Source organism: Haliaeetus albicilla, chromosome 27, assembly GCF_947461875.1.
Source record: "Haliaeetus albicilla chromosome 27, bHalAlb1.1, whole genome shotgun sequence".
In the NCBI taxonomy this organism is placed as follows: Eukaryota; Metazoa; Chordata; class Aves; order Accipitriformes; family Accipitridae; genus Haliaeetus; species Haliaeetus albicilla.
Genome location: NC_091509.1, coordinates 22,793,786 through 22,810,821, shown reverse-complemented (window position 1 = coordinate 22,810,821; position 17,036 = coordinate 22,793,786). Strand labels below are relative to the sequence as shown.

Here is a 17,036-nt window from a genome sequence, read left to right as displayed (position 1 = left end):
GTGGCCTGATCCTGTTCGTTCTTGCTTAAAATTTGCTAGTGGAACATATGTATATGCTTTCAGTGACTTAACTCAAGTACATGGTCACATTCTCTGGTCTCTCCAGTCTCTTCAGTATCCATGTTTAGATGTTGGGTATCTTGTTCAGTCTCAACCCTGGACCTAGGGTATCCACAGATGTTGTGTTTTTCCCATTTGCTGGCTAGTCCCAGTTAGGGTTGCTGTTGGAATGCACATGTATATACACAAACAGAGTAAGGAGCACGATGATACAGAAAACAGGCAGCAATAGTGTTTAATTAATAAAAGTGTAGAACACACTATGGTGATGAGTCGTAAGTCTCAGACAAAGGTTACTGATCAGCAGCCTGCCTGCGTGCAGTTGGTAGCTCTTCTGCCTAGCCCTACCGCTCAACACTCCCCCTCTCCTGACGTGTGAAGAACGACCAACAGTTTGCGGTATCCATTTGACCTGTGATCTCAGACAACTCCAGCCAAATGTCTTGGTGCTACTCGGTTACAACCTGTAAGCTTGATACAACCTGGAGGTCTTTTTAAAAGTACTTGAGGTTTGTATAAGTTTTGGGTTATGAATTAGGAATAACCAACTATGAATATATTCATGTATTATCAACAAGATGCAGTTACAAATAATCTGCAGATGTTCATGCTAAACAAGCTCCAGCTTCCTCAGGGCTATCCAATAGTGGAATCTCGCATTGAGTTTTTGTAATTGTCTGAAGATTTCCTTAGGAGGAAATAGTCCAAGTTTCAACTGAATGTTTTTTAATTAAGATTGTCCCAACTGTGGTGCTTATGAAGGTCCTGCATTAAATCCAGTATCCAGATGTCATTGTGGGAGGCTAGCTGTAAGGATTAACTGTATTCACCAGATCTAAACAGCGGAATGGCATTGATCTAATACGATGCACCTTGCTTGCTGTGTTTTGAAGAGGCTTCTATCGGGATGATCAGTGAAATGGTTTCCCTTGATGTGGAGGATACTTCTTCCAGATACACCTACTTTAAATACTCATCTGTAAAAGATGCAGGAGGGTTGAGCAATTATGTCTAAGTTGGGTTGTGAGGACTGTGAGTTCATCATTTTGTCTCCCCTACCCCTAGTTTAGATAATGGCACTTAATACCAAGTTCAGAAAGTTGTGTTTGATGAAAGTGTGCTGATTGACACGTCTGCTATGTTATGCCAGTTGTGCAAGTGTGACAGTCCCTATTGGTAATGATATCTATTGCACAAGGTGGGAGTGATTTGTTAAGAATAAGGAGAAAATGACACGTAAGTAGAGGTTACCTACTGTCTTAAAACTGAAGATGTAATGGGACCTCCTCCTTTTTTTTAATATGGTCTATTACTATATTTAAAATTACAAGCTAGTCTACTAGCTTTCTAGTATCTTATAATACATAAATAATGTGTCACATCTTGTTACAAACACCAGTGACCTATAAAAATCAGTAGTTAGTAATGACAATTGATGATCAATTTTTATGCCACATAAACAGCAAGTTCTTATAATGTAAATTAAACAATTTTTGCAGCAAAACAAATCTAGTTCTGTCTTTGCCTTCTGGTAAAACAAATAAGCTTTATAGTTAGGATAAATAATCATTAAACCTATGAGAGCATTCTAATACCTGAGGCATTGAAGAAAAACTTTCAAACTCTTCATGTGCTCTAGGAACAGTGTTACAGAGAACTATTAAGATTAGCTTCTTAATACTTTGTGAGAGTTTGGGGGGAAAAAAATCATTCTAATGTTCTATTTTGTTACTATATTGACAGATCTCTTCAAAGCAGATACTGGATTTCACATCAGTCACACTTACCAATTAAAATTGTGCATAATGGGGTTAAATTTTGGAAACAAATTGATTTCTAGACATATGTGTCCTCCAGTACTGAATAACAGTCTTCCTTCTATCCTGGTTCTGTCTATTTTTATCTTGGTTCAGTCATAGTACTCCACTGTTCATTATTCACCTCTCCTAGAGTCTTTCTGTACTTAACATGCTTTCTTGAAAGGACATTACTGAAATGAACAATACTATTAATAGGTTGAGCTACTTCTCTTCAAGCTATCATCCTTTGGAGGATCACCCTATAAAACAAACCAAGAAGACCTATTCGGTTGTTAGATTTTTTGGATCTCTTTTCCAAAGTTTTAACTGTTATTAGTGAAACTGCTTATTCTGAGATTATTTTAGTCTTTCTTATAGTATTTCAACCTGATACACTGCAGGACTTGCTGTTTCCAGAATCACAGCTGGCCCTTGCCATTTCCTGGGCTAGCTACATGGGGTTTCACTGATAATCTTGGCATGTTACATCATTTTCTGCATTCCATTCTTTGCAGTTTAGGAGCTTTCTAAATCTACTGTTTTGAAGTTGTGGCCTAGATGGATAGCTATGTCTTCTGACATTTATTTTATTAGCATACGTAGCCAGTGGTCAGTTAATATTTTTCACTACCATTCAGCTGTCAGAACACCATTGCTGAAGTGTTCTTGTTTCTCAGTCAGTGATTAGTATCATGTGAGGACACAATCTGCAATGAAGGAACAGAACAGAGAATGACCTTGGGATACACAGGAGCTGAGGCAAGATTTTTCAGCTGTCACAACTTTTGAATGTTCTGCTTGAGTGCTGTAGTAGCCAAAGCTTGACTTATTTAGGCATTTTTTCCTACATTTTAATACTCTTGGCTGTAAGCCAGTGCACCTTTTTTGCTACTTCTGGGTACTTACTGTCTTTCTGGTTGTAGACATAGACCTGTTCCAGTGATGTGAATGTGAATTTGTCCATATTCTGATTCATCTTTTCTCAATATTTCAGTTTGGAATCTGCCTGTCTGTATCCTCCAGATGTTGCTTCAGTGGTGCTTAGACACCTGCAACAGAAGTGTATTGCTGGAACCACCTGTTTCTCTCCTGTACATCCAGGCTGCTGCCAAATATAACCATTTGCTGAATCCAGAGTGAAACTTATTTTTCTTGAAATGCCTTTCTCTTGTTCAGAATTCTGTGCTTATTGAACACAGTAAATCTCAAGAGTTACCAATTGCACTGTCTGAATAAAGAGCAGTTCTAAAATCTCTTTCTTCTTTATGCCAGGTATATGATGCAGACTGCATTTGTTCGGTGATTCTGGAGTTCCCCTCCAGGGCCCAGGGCTCTTGCAGTAAACTAATTGAGGCTCTTGTGTCAATAACCATTTTGGGGCAATGTGAATCCCCAACTAAAGCTCTAATTATTGATCACCCCCAGAAATTGGAAACCAGCCTAATCGATAGCCCGTGAGTTTGTTACAGTTGGGCACGCCAGTTCTGCAGAATCAAACATATATCTGTCTGAAGCAGTCCCTGCTCCCCTTTCATTTGACTGCTGCTGTTAGTAGTTGTTCTCAAAGGGCATTAGTGCGTGCTCCATTTCAGGCATTCGTGTTTTCTGCTCTTCAGCTCATTTAAAATTAGATTCTGGTTCTTAGATTATTGCTTGCCTGATCTATTTCATCCAAGAAACCTCTTGCCTTTTCCTTTATCTTGAGATAGAGGCTTCCCTCAGTTATCCTATTTATTCCAGGCAGCTGGCCTGTTACTAGCAAATGTGATTGCTTGGCCTGGTTCACAGACTTCCCTCTTCCTTTCTCTTCACTGTGAGTCTTTCCCTATACATCTGTACTATGTAAGTCTGTCCTGCTTGAATGATTTTGCTGATTTTTTCCATCATGATAATTTACTCAGCTGTGTTGTGTAAGTAGGTAAAAAAATGTCATAATGTAGCTGGAATCTGGCTTGTGGCCTGTCTAAACCTATCTTTATGTATGGCTAGGGTCCAGCTATACAGTATGTTAACTGTGACTCCTGTCTTGTAATGGGACTGTATAAGATCTCTGTGTTTATTCAGCTTAGCCATTTGGTGTAATATGGTGTGTGTTACTGTGGCTCCTATGTATTTCTTTTCATCTTTAAAAATAATGGAGGGAAAAACCCATATCCACTTGAGGTATTTTTATGATTCTGCTGCTGCTGAGCTTCATGTGGTAAATGAACAGTGGTATTTGCATCTTAATAAAGACACGTTGGATTTTCTTTGAGACTAACCAGAAGCAATGAGGGAAAAAAAAAAATTACCTGTGCTGAGTATCATAAACATTCCTTCTTTGGAAATACTGTGGTGTTTCTCAGGGGGGGAGGCATGATCTCCGATTTCTTCCACCAGGACTCCTGCGCACATCTGCTAACGTGGGTCAGAGGAAGGAGTGTGCTGGGCTATTTGTCCACCTCATTACACAACCTGCCTCCTGGGAGACCGCTCCTATCAGCCTTGCTGTTGGCAGAGAGCTTGTAGGCACCTTACGTCTGAGGCTGCTGAATAGTGAAAGTGTTACTACAGTGGTGAGCAGAGGGCCATGCAATAGTATGTTGAAGGATGCTGACAAGAGGTGGTTGAAGGCTGCATGTGTGCAGGTGCTGCCTAGCGCAGTCCCTCTTGCACCAGTGCTACCCACCATGCTCCCGTGGCTGCCGTAAGATGGTGACACTGAGTCCTTATCTGCGAAGAGAGGGCAGGAAGTACTAGCTGAGGTAGCACTGGTGTCAGTATTGCAATTAAAACTCCAACAGTAGAGGCAAAAAGATAACTACGCCTTTGTTTCAGAATTAGCGTCCTTATTCACCCCTACAAATTTATTACAGCCTTATCCCTATGTCTGGCATGATTTTAATTAAGGAAAAAGCATTTTAAAAGCCCTTTCCATTTATCTGTAGCTTCCTGTGCTTCGTGAGACTGATGACACAGGTGGGCACACCAGGAAACCTGCAGGCAAGGCAAGGCAGTACCATCACAGCACTTGGCCCTCTGTACAATGCATTTGCACTGTGTACATATAGCAGAGGGATCCCATTTTCCTAATTCTGGGCACCTCTAGAAATTTCTGTGTCTTGCTTTATGCTTCTTAGCACCTATTGAACCAGCATTTCTACAGCAGATGGGTTTAAGCAGCAAAATTGGATCTTGACGTTTTTTGCAAGCACTCCCATAATTACTGCATGCAAACCTGAGGATATGAACGAGACCATTTGTAAAATTTTTGTTACCCTTTGCTCCTGGCTTGACTTCCCTTGCGCAGCAGCAAGCCCTTGCTGCTCCCTGACGCCCTCTGGTCAACTAACCGGATAATTCAGCCACTACAGAGACCATGCAGTTTTGTCCCTCTTACAAGAGGCTACAAGTGCTGCAGGTAGAGATGGCAAAAGGTGAGTTGGAAGAAGCAGCCCAAATACACTTAGTGAGAACAAAGTATCCAATGGCTTAACTACCAAAATCAAGGTCTTTACTGGGACAAGGGAATTGTGATTCAACAAAGAATTCTAACTGGTGGAAATATGGGAAAATGTTTATGAATGATAAACAGAAAAGACCTCAAGAAGGTTGACTGCCAATAATTTTTTTTAAGTCCCAATTAAAAATCCTAGGAATTAGAGGACATACAATGCATAGGCATTGAAGGCAGGGATGCACATCCTGAGATTATAGGGATGTGGCCTGGGAGTGCAGGGAGGGGATCAGCAAAGCCAAGGCACAGCTAGAGCTGAACTTGGCTAGAGACGTAAAAAATAACAAGAAGGGTTTCTTCAGGTGCACACGACAATAAAGGAAGATGAAAGAAACTACAACTGTACAAACCTGGCTACAATTGACATGGAGAAGGCTGAGGTACTGTCTTGGGTTTGGCTGGGATAGAGTTAATTGTCTTCCTAGTAGCTGGTATAGTGCTATGTTTTGGATTTAGTATGAGAATAATGTTGATGACACACTGATGTTTTCAGTTGTTCCTAAGTAGTGTTTAGACTAAAAGTGAAGGATTTTTCAGCTTTTCATGCCCAGCCAGCAAGAAGGCTGGAGGGGCACAAGAAGTTGGGAGGGGACACAGCCAGGGCAGCTGACCCAAACTGGCCAAAGGGGTATTCCATACCCTGTGACATCATGCCCAGTATATAAAGTGGGGGGAGTTGGCCTGGGGGGGGGTTGCTGCTCAGGAACTAACTGGGCATAGGTCAGCAAGTGGTGAGCAATTGCATTGTGCATCACTTGTTTTGTACATTCCAATCCTATTGTTATTGTTATTAATTTTCTTCCTTTCTGTCCTATTAAACTGTCTTTATCTCAACCCACAAGTTTTACTTTTTTTTCCCCCGATTCTCTCCCCCATCCCACTGGGGGTGGGGGGGAGTGAGCGAGCAGCTGCATGGTGCTTAGTTGCTGGCTGGGATTAAACTATGACAGGTACTCAACAACTTCTTTGCCTTGCTCTTCTCTGGCAAGTCCAATAGCCAAGCCGCTGAATTCACAGAATCCAAAGGCAGGGACTGGGAGAATGAAGAACCTCCCACCATTAGAGAAGATCAGGTTTGAGACCATCTAGGGAACCTGAATGTGCACAAGTCTATGGGACCTGATGAGATGCATCTGAGGGTTCTGAGGAAACTGGCAGATGAAAGTTGCTAGGCCACTACCCATCATATTTGAAAAGTTGTGGCAGACTGGTGAAGTTCCCACTGACTGGAAAAGGGGAAACATAACCCCCATTTTTAAAAAGGGAAAAAAGGAAGACCTGGGGAACAAGTCAGTCTCACCTCTGTGCCCAGCAAGATCACAGAGCAGAGCCTCCTGGGAACTATGCTAAGGCACATGGAAAACAGAGAGGTGATTGGTAACAGCCAACATGGCTTCACTAAGGGCATATCGTGCCTGATGAACTTGGTGGCCTTCTACGATGGGGTTACAGCATTGGTGGATAAGGGAAGAGTGACTGACATCATCTACCTGGACTTGTGCAATACTGTCCTGCACAGCGTCCTTGTCTCTAAAATGGAGAGACGTGGATTTGATGGGTGGCCCACTTGCTGGATAAGGAATTGGCTGGATGGTTGCACTCAAAGGGTTGCAGTCAATGGCTCAATATCCAGGTGGAGCCCAGTGATGAGTGGTGTCCCTCAGGGGTCCGTATTGGGACCAGTATTATTTAACATCTTTGTTGGGGACATGGACAGTGGGATTGAGTGCAGCAATTTTGCGGATGACACCAAGCTGAGTGGGGTGGTTGATAGTCTAGAGGGAAGAGATGCCATCCAGAAGGCCCTTGACAGGCTTGAGAGGTGGGCCTGTGCAAACCTCATGAAGTTCAACAAGGCCAAGTGCAAGGTCCTGCACATGGGTCGGGGCAATCCCAAGCACAAATACAGGCTGGGCAATAAGCAGATTGAGAGCAGCCCTGCAGATAAAGACTTGGGGGTACTGGGGTATGAAAAACTGAATATGAGCCAGCAATGTGTGCTTGCAGCCCAGAAAGCCAATTGCATCCTGGGCTGCATCAAAAGCAGTGTGGCCAGCAGGTCGAGGGAGGGGATTCTGCCCCTCTGCTCTGCTTGGGTGAGACCCCACCTGCAGTACTGCGTCCAGCTCTGGGGCACCCAGCATAAGAAAGATATAGACCTGCTTGAGCAGGTCCAGAGGAGGGCCACAACAATGATCAGGGGGCTGGAGCACCTCCCCTATGAGGACAGGCTGACAGAGTTGAGGTTGTTTAGCCTAAAGAAAAGAAGGCTTCAGGGAGACCTTATAGCAGCCTTCCAGTGCTTAAAGGGGGCCTGCAGGAAAGATGGGGAGGGACTCTTTATCAGGGCATGTAGTGACAGGATGAGGGGTAATGGTTTTAAACTGAAAGAGGGTAGATTTAGATTAGATATTAGGAAGAAGTTCTTTACTGTGAGGGTGGTGAGACTAGAACAGGTTGCCCAGAGAGCCCCATCCCTGGAAGTGTTCAAGGCCAGGTTGGATGGGGCTTTGAGCAAACTGGTCTAGTGGAAGGTGTCCCTGCCCATGGCAGGGGGGTTGGAACAAGATGATCTGTAAGGTCCCTTCCAACCCAAACCATTCTACAATTCTGACACCACAGCCTTGCCTCCCAGGGAGCTTGCTGACAGTGGAAGGGGCCTACAAGCTATTTTGCTGACTCTTTGCCACAGGATCCTTCCGTCATCAGGACACTGAACTGACCCTGCCAGAACCTGTTAGGTTAATTTTACAGTTTACAGTGCCTGCAGTCCCAGAGAAGTCATGCTATGTAACATGCCTTAGTATTCTTCACAGTTGTTTTTTCCCTTTTTTATATACTTCAGACCTTCCATTTATCTTGTGCAGCCACTGTACTGGTCTTTCAGAAGGCCATTTCCAGAGCTATTCAGTCAGTAACCATGACATGAAAAATAAAACATTTAGGCTAGGCATATACAGACAGCAGCTTTTAAAAAACAGAACTTGGCTTTATTTTGGGCACTGCAGCTTTTTTCAATCACTGAATGTGTTAACTGCCCATGGGATATTTTTTATGAAAACACTGTAATTCTATAAAGCCCACTTATAGCATCTTCCACTTCAGGCTCTTCGAGCTTGCCATGTAAATGGCAAGCGCTTTTCCTTTTGAGGTGGGTTCAGGTGCATAAGGACAGAGTACACATGGGGTTGAACAGAGGAACCTATTGCACTCTTTGGTAAGTATTAGGCTGTATTATATTGTCCTGGTTTCATCTGGGATGTAGTTAGCTGTCTTCCTAGTAGCTGGTACAGTGCTATGTTTTGAGTTCAGTATGTGAAGAATGTTGATAACACTGATGTTTTCAGTTGTTGCTCAGTAGTGTTTAGACTACAGTCAAGGATTTTTCAGCTTCTCATGCCCAGCCAGGGCACCTGACCCAAACTGGCCAACAGTGTATTCCATACCATGTGACGTCCCATCTAGTTTAGGAACTGGGAAGTGGGGGGGGCAGGGTTTTCGCCGCTTGGGGACTGTCTGGGTGTCGGTCGGCGGGTGGTGAGCGATTGCCCTGTGCATCATTTGTACATTTCAATCCTTTTATTACTACTGTTGTCATTTTATTAGTGTTATCATTATCATTATTAGTCTCTTCTTTTCTGTTCTATTAAATCGTTCTTATCTCAACCCAGGAGTTTTACTTCTTTTCCTGATTTTCTCCCCCATCCCACTGGATGGGGGGGGAGTGAGTGAGCGGCTGCGTGGTGCTTAGTTGCTGGCTGGGGTTAAACCACGACAGTCCTTTTGGCACCCAACGTGGGGCACGAAGGGTTGAGATAACGACAAACCTGACCAGAGCTTGTTAAAACAAATTTGTCCTAAGCATTCATTATGTTGATTTATGCATTCTTAGAGTTGTTGCTCTGGTTTTTAAGGCTCTGTTATGTATCACCTCGCTTGCTGTATGTAGTTCCTCTTCTACTGCTTATCATCCGTGGGAGGTGGATTAAGGTTTTCGCTTTGATGTATGGTATAACTCTGGTTTATGGTATGATAAAGTCATCAGCTGTGGGATTAATCCGGTATTTGCACTTAGCATTGTCACCTTTATACTGCGGGAGCCATCTGTGGGAAACTATTAATAATTATACCATTTACCTTTCCTCCATGGAAAACCAGTCTGTGGGTGGGGTACCTTTCTTCCCCTCTCCTTTCTCCTTCGGTCCAGTTACAATGGTGTTTGAGAATTTTGAAAAATTTGAATACTCCTGGAATGTTGGGACTAGCACGGTCCTAGCCCTACTGCTAGGAATTAGCATACTTCTGAATGTGGTTCAGCTCTCGTTTAAGGTTAAACAGCTATTTAAGAAGATCACCCAGAGATGTGCCCCAAGGCTGGATAATTATGAGTGGCAGGGTGTGTGGGGTAGTATGGGCAAATACCTAGAAAAGTGGGCACCTCCGATGTTTTGGAAATTCACCCCTGAACAAGTGCAGGATCCAGAAGAACTAGTAAAATATTTGGAAAAGGTATGCTGTCACCCCGGCAGCTCCAGAGAGATACAAATCACTGCAACGTGCTGGGGCCTGGCCCATGCCTATCGAGCCCTGTTTGACACCACTCAGTACCCTCAAGGGGAAGAGAAAGTCTCTGGACCTAACAACAAAATGGTGAGCACCGCGGCCACCCAAACCTTGGCAACGGGCGCTGCGGCCCCTCCAGCCCCGGCAAGGAGCATTGCAGGCATCCAGACCTTGGCGACAGGCACCGTGACCCCTCCAGCCCCGGCGACGAGAACTCGGGCTACCCAAACCTCAACAACAGGCACTGCAGCCCCTCCAGCCCCGGCAATGAGTACAGCAGCCACCCAAACCTCAGCAATGGGCACTGCAGTCCCTCCAGCCCCAGCGACGAGCACTGCTGCTACCCAAACCTCGGTGACAGACACTGCGGTTATCCAAAACCCAGTGAGCGATACTGCAACTGAACCAGCGGACCAACCTGCACCAGCATCAGTTGCCCCCGTACAGAAAAAGAAATATACAAAAAAATCAGTTCGCTTAGCGAAGGATGAAGATGAACCAGGGTCATCACGGGAACCGGAGGAAGAGGCAGAACCAGAGGTAATAACCCGGTCCCTATCCTTGAGTGAGCTGCGGGATCTGCGAAAAGACTTTGGCCGCCGCATAGGTGAGCATATTATCACCTGGCTCCTCCGATGCTGGGACAATGGGGCTAATAGCTTGGAATTAGAAGGTAGGGAAGCCAAGCAGCTGGGATCGCTTGCCAGGGAAGGTGGCATTGACAAGGCAATTGGAAGAGGGACACAAGCCATCAGCCTCTGGAGGCGACTCCTGTCAAGTGTGAAGGAAAGGTACCCCTTTAAGGAAGATGTTATATGTCAATCAAGCAAGTGGACCACCATGGAAAAAGGTATTCAATATCTGAGGGAATTAGCTGTGCTAGAGACGATCCATCATGACCCGGACCACCCACAATTACCCAAAGATCCAGATGAAGTCCAATGCACACGACCCATGTGGCGGAAGTTTGTACGGAGCGCACCATCATCCTATGCCAACGCATTGGCAATAATGGCCTGGAAGGATGAAGAGGCACCGACAGTGGAGGAAGTGGCTCGCCAACTCCGTCAATACGAAGAAAATCTCTCTTCCTCCCTACAAGCCTGCATTGCAGCTGTGGAGAAGCTGTCCGAGGATGTCCAACGAATCAAAGAGGATATGTCCTACTCCACACGTGTAAGGACCAATGTCTCAGCTATTAGGAGTGAGCGCTCCTCTTCCCAAGAGAGAGAATATAGAAGGTACACACCGCGAGGTGCCCTGTGGTTTTACCTATGTGATCAGGGAGAGGACATGAGGAAATGGGACGGAAAACCTACCTCGGTCCTAAATGCACGGGTACGTGAACTGCGAGGAAAAACCACCACAAAAGGGGAATCTACCAGGAAAAATGCCGCTCCAGTTTCCAAACAGAGTAGAGGGGCTGATTTCATTTCTGATCCTCTTGAAGGGACTTCTGAGCCAATTTTACGAGAAGTGAATACTGAATACTCTAACCAGAATTAGAGGGGCCCTGCCTCCAGCCAGGTGGAGGAAAGGGATAACCAGGTCTATTGGACTGTGTGGATTCGATGGCCTGGCACGTCAGACCCACAGGAGTATAAGGCTCTAGTAGACACTGGCGCACAGTGCACCCTAATGCCATCAAGTTATAAAGGGACAGAATCCATTTGTATTTCTGGTGTGACAGGGGGATCCCAAGAATTAACTGTATTGGAAGCTGAAGTAAGCCTAACTGGAAATGAATGGCAGAAACACCCCATTGTGACTGGTCCAGAGGCTCCGTGTATCCTTGGCATAGACTATCTCAGGAGGGGGTATTTTAAGGACCCGAAGGGGTATCGATGGGCTTTTGGTATAGCTGCCTTGGAGACGGAGGGCACTGAACAGCTGTCTACCCTGCCTGGTCTCTCTCAAGACCCTTCGATTGTGGGGTTGCTCAAGGTTGAAGAACAACAAGTGCCAATTGCTACCACGACGGTGCACCGGCGGCAATATCGCACCAACCGAGACTCTCTGATTCCCATCCACAAGTTGATTCGCCAACTGGAGAGCCAAGGAGTGATCAGCAAAACCCGCTCACCCTTTAATAGTCCCATATGGCCAGTGCGGAAGTCTAATGGGGAGTGGAGACTAACAGTTGACTATCGCGGCCTGAATGAAGTTACACCACCGCTGAGTGCTGCCGTTCCAGATATGCTAGAACTTCAATACGAGCTAGAGTCAAAGGCAGCCAAGTGGTATGCCACAATTGACATTGCTAATGCGTTTTTCTCAATCCCTCTAGCCGCAGAGTGTCGTCCACAATTTGCCTTTACTTGGAGAGGTGTCCAGTACACTTGGAATCGATTGCCCCAGGGGTGGAAACACAGCCCCACCATTTGCCATGGACTAATCCAGACTGCACTGGAAAAAGGTGAAGCTCCGGAACACCTGCAATACATTGATGACATCATCGTATGGGGCAACACAGCAGAAGAAGTCTTTGAGAAAGGGAAGAAAATAATCCAAATCCTTCTGAAAGCCGGTTTTGCCATAAAAGAAAGTAAGGTCAAGGGACCTGCACAGGAGATCCAGTTTTTGGGAATAAAATGGCAAGATGGACGTCGTCAGATCCCAATGGATGTGATTAATAAAATAGCAGCTATGTCTCCCCCGACTAATAAAAAGGACACACAGGCCTTCTTAGGTGTCGTGGGGTTTTGGAGAATGCATATTCCAAATTACAGTTTGATTGTAAGCCCTCTCTATCAAGTGACCTGGAAGAAGAATGATTTTAAATGGGGCCCTGAACAACAACAAGCCTTTGAACAAATTAAACGGGAGATTGTTCATGCCGTAGCCCTTGGACCAGTCCGGACAGGACAAGATGTTAAAAATGTGCTCTATACTGCAGCTGGGGAGAATGGCCCTACCTGGAGCCTCTGGCAGAAAGCACCTGGGGAGACCCGGGGCCGACCCCTGGGGTTTTGGAGTCGAGGATATCGAGGATCCGAGGCTCGCTATACTCCAACTGAAAAAGAGATATTGGCAGCGTATGAAGGAGTTCGAGCTGCCTCAGAAGTGGTTGGTACTGAGACACAGCTCCTCTTAGCACCCCGACTACCAGTGCTGGGCTGGATGTTCAAAGGGAGGGTCTCCTCTACACATCACGCGACTGACGCCACGTGGAGTAAGTGGATCGCACTGATCACACAACGGGCTCGCATAGGAAACCCCAGTCGCCCAGGAATTTTAGAAGTAATCACGGACTGGCCAGAAGGCAAAGATTTTGGAATGTCACCAGAGGAGGAGGTGGCACGTGCTGAAGAAGCCCCGCTGTATAATAAACTGCCAGAGAATGAGAGGCAATATGCCCTGTTCACTGACGGATCCTGTCGCATTGTGGGAAAGCATCGAAGGTGGAAAGCTGCTGTATGGAGTCCTACACGACAAGTTGCAGAAACTGCTGAAGGAGAGGGTGAATCGAGTCAGTTTGCAGAGGTGAAAGCCATCCAGCTAGCGTTAGATATTGCTGAAAGAGAAAAGTGGCCAGTGCTCTATCTCTATACTGACTCATGGATGGTGGCAAATGCCCTGTGGGGGTGGTTACAGCAATGGAAGCAGAGCAACTGGCAGCGCAGAGGTAAACCCATTTGGGCTGCCACGCTGTGGCAAGATATTGCGTCCCGGCTAGAGAATCTGGTTGTAAAAGTACGTCATGTAGATGCTCACGTACCCAAGGGTCGGGCCACTGAAGAACATCGAAACAACGAACAGGTGGATCAGGCTGCCAAGATTGAAGTGTCTCAGGTGGACCTGGACTGGCAACATAAGGGTGAGCTATTTATGGCTCGATGGGCCCATGATACTTCAGGCCATCAGGGAAGAGATGCAACATATAGATGGGCTCGAGATCGAGGGGTGGACCTGACCATGGACACTATCGCGCAGGTTATCCATGAATGTGAAACATGTGCTGCAATTAAGCAAGCCAAGCGGTTAAAGCCCCTGTGGTATGGAGGGCGATGGCTGAAATATAAATTTGGGGAAGCCTGGCAGATTGACTATATCACACTCCCACAAACTCGCCAAGGCAAGCGCTATGTGCTTACAATGGTGGAAGCAACCACCGGATGGCTGGAAACATATTCTGTACCCCATGCCACTGCCCGGAACACTATCCTGGGCCTTGAGAAGCAGGTCTTGTGGCGACATGGCACCCCAGAAAGAATTGAGTCAGACAATGGGACTCATTTCCGAAACAACCTCATAGACACCTGGGCCAAAGAGCACGGCATTGAGTGGGTGTATCATATCCCCTATCATGCACCAGCCTCTGGGAAAATTGAGCGATACAATGGACTGTTAAAGACTACATTGAGAGCAATGGGGGGCGGAACTTTCAAACATTGGGATACACATTTAGCAAAAGCCACCTGGTTAGTCAACACCAGAGGATCTGCCAATCGGAGTGGCCCTGCCCAATCAGAATTTTTACATACTGTAGAAGGGGATAAAGTCCCTGTAGTGCACATGAAGAACATGTTAGGGAAAACAGTCTGGGTTACTCCTGCCTCAGGCAAAGGTAAACCCATTCGTGGGATTGCTTTTGCTCAAGGGCCTGGGTGCACTTGGTGGGTGATGCGAAAAGATGGGGAAGTCCGATGTGTGCCTCAAGGGGATTTGATTTTAGGTGAAAATAGCCAGAATTAAACTGTATGATATTAGTTGCTATATAATCCTGCTACTGTATGTTATCATTACTATAATTGTTATATGCTATATCCATAGTACTATAGTAAGAATCACTTGGATCAAGCAAGAAAGAACTGTGATAAAACTGAGCAAAGCGCAGTAGAGGTGGATCCAGAACTGACTCCAGCATGCAACAATCCAACGGTGCACACCATCCTCCTGCTGCGTCAAATGTCATCTGCTCGTCACACCGCACTGAAGCCCAATTCTGCTCTACCGACTGAGAGGACTTTGCACCATCCCTCCTGCTCAGACAGACTGGTATGACAGATGGAGCCCAGAGTCAGAAACTAAATGAACTCAACAAACATTTTATGAACATAAAGAACTAAAGAACTGATATCTCTGTGTGTGTATACTTATATATATATATATATCATTGTTCATATGTCTCAAAGGGATGGAAAGGTGGTGATGATTGATCAGAATGTAACTAAAGGTATGGGAACTGAGCATGACGTCAATGGTATAGAATAAGGGGTGGATACTGTCCTGGTTTCATCTGGGATGTAGTTAGCTGTCTTCCTAGTAGCTGGTACAGTGCTATGTTTTGAGTTCAGTATGTGAAGAATGTTGATAACACTGATGTTTTCAGTTGTTGCTCAGTAGTGTTTAGACTACAGTCAAGGATTTTTCAGCTTCTCATGCCCAGCCAGGGCACCTGACCCAAACTGGCCAACAGTGTATTCCATACCATGTGACGTCCCATCTAGTTTAGGAACTGGGAAGTGGGGGGGGCAGGGTTTTCGCCGCTTGGGGACTGTCTGGGTGTCGGTCGGCGGGTGGTGAGCGATTGCCCTGTGCATCATTTGTACATTTCAATCCTTTTATTACTACTGTTGTCATTTTATTAGTGTTATCATTATCATTATTAGTCTCTTCTTTTCTGTTCTATTAAATCGTTCTTATCTCAACCCAGGAGTTTTACTTCTTTTCCTGATTTTCTCCCCCATCCCACTGGATGGGGGGGGAGTGAGTGAGCGGCTGCGTGGTGCTTAGTTGCTGGCTGGGGTTAAACCATGACATATATGCATCTAATGCTCAAGTGGATCTCTTGGCATTATATTACAGATCCTGCCAAACAAAATGAAAAAAAAATAAAAATTAACTGAATCTCTTACACAACTCTGAGAAAAACTAAATGCCTCCGCTTTCCAGGTGAGAAAGCTGAAGCCAGGACAAACTGGTCAGCCATGAGTCAGGTATACAGTGCCAGACTCTTTACTCTGAGACCTCTGCTTCTAGTGCCAGGTTTCCTTCTCGTTTTCTGAAAGATTTCATGGTAAAAGTTTGAAACACTGGCACTTAATGTGAGGCCTAAGAACTAGATATTAAGGAGGACTCTGACGGAATTTGGTGTTCAGGCTGGAGGACTCAAAATTCAGCCTTTGTCACTAGTTTTGTTCTGATATTGCCACTGACTAGGGAACCACTTTACAGAACGGAGATAACCTGCAAATCCAGTACCCAACTAAACTATCTTTTCGTTTCCATGAATGTTTTTTCCTGCACTTTGCTGTGATTAGAAAAAAGACCCCAAAAATGCAACAGTTGTCTTCACTTTGCCCACAAAAAGAGAGTCTATTTTTGCAGAAAAACGAACACCTTATCTGACTAGGTCTAACAGCAATACATACCTTCTCTGTAAAGTGCCAGAAGGATAACGATTGGAATTCTTGGTGTGTTTATTATTGTCAGTCTACTGACCTCTTCCAGGGACCTCTCTGTCAGTCTCCAGAAGGATGGAGATGAGGAAGCTTCTGAAGAACCTGAAGAGCAGGGGCTTCTGCGGTCATTGTTTGCACGAGTGCCTCACTGACGTTTGGGCTACGCAGGAGCGTGACTGCTTCTGCAGTTTATTGGCATACATGAACAGTCCCGATGGACTCAGCCTGGGCTGGAGCTTGCTCCCCAGAACGTGATGGGGAACACCGGCCTGACACCTGCCTCGCTGGCAGCTCCCTCCTTCGGGAAGGCGCTTTTTGGGCCCGAGGTGCGATTCTGGCTGCGGGGACGTGAGGCCCTATCTCGCCCCCGGCGTACGCCAGTTTTCTACTTCGGGGGAGCTCCCGAGCGCCGTGGGCCCCCCCCGCCCCAGGCTCCGGACGCTTCGTGCCGCCCCATCTCTTAGCCGGAGGGCGAAGGCCCCTCAGCCTCAGCGACCGCCCGGCCGGAGTAGCCGGGCCCGCCCCGAGCGGGTCCCACACCGCCCCGCCGGGGCTAGGGCGCGCTCGGCGCCCTGACAGACACCCCCCCGCCCCCCGCCGGTGGCCGCGGGGTCGGCTGGCAGTGCCGCCGGAGCCCCTCCGCGGGCGCTGCTGCCGCCTCCCGCCGGCCAGACTCGCCCCGCGGCTCCCCTCGCCTCCGCCGCTCCGCCGCGG

At 46.2% G+C, this 17,036-nt stretch overlaps 1 long non-coding RNA gene across 1 annotated transcript; it reads right to left on the bottom strand.

Annotated features, from left to right (window-relative positions):
• Positions 1-934: 934 nt before the first annotated feature.
• On the bottom strand, positions 935-17,012 carry LOC138682334 (uncharacterized). The gene is made up of 3 exons (XR_011322438.1): positions 16,293-17,012; positions 2,766-2,908; positions 935-1,037 (listed from the first exon to the last, which is right to left on the bottom strand). It is a non-coding gene; the product is annotated as an uncharacterized lncRNA (long non-coding RNA).
• Between the last annotated feature and the right edge of the window lie 24 nt (positions 17,013-17,036).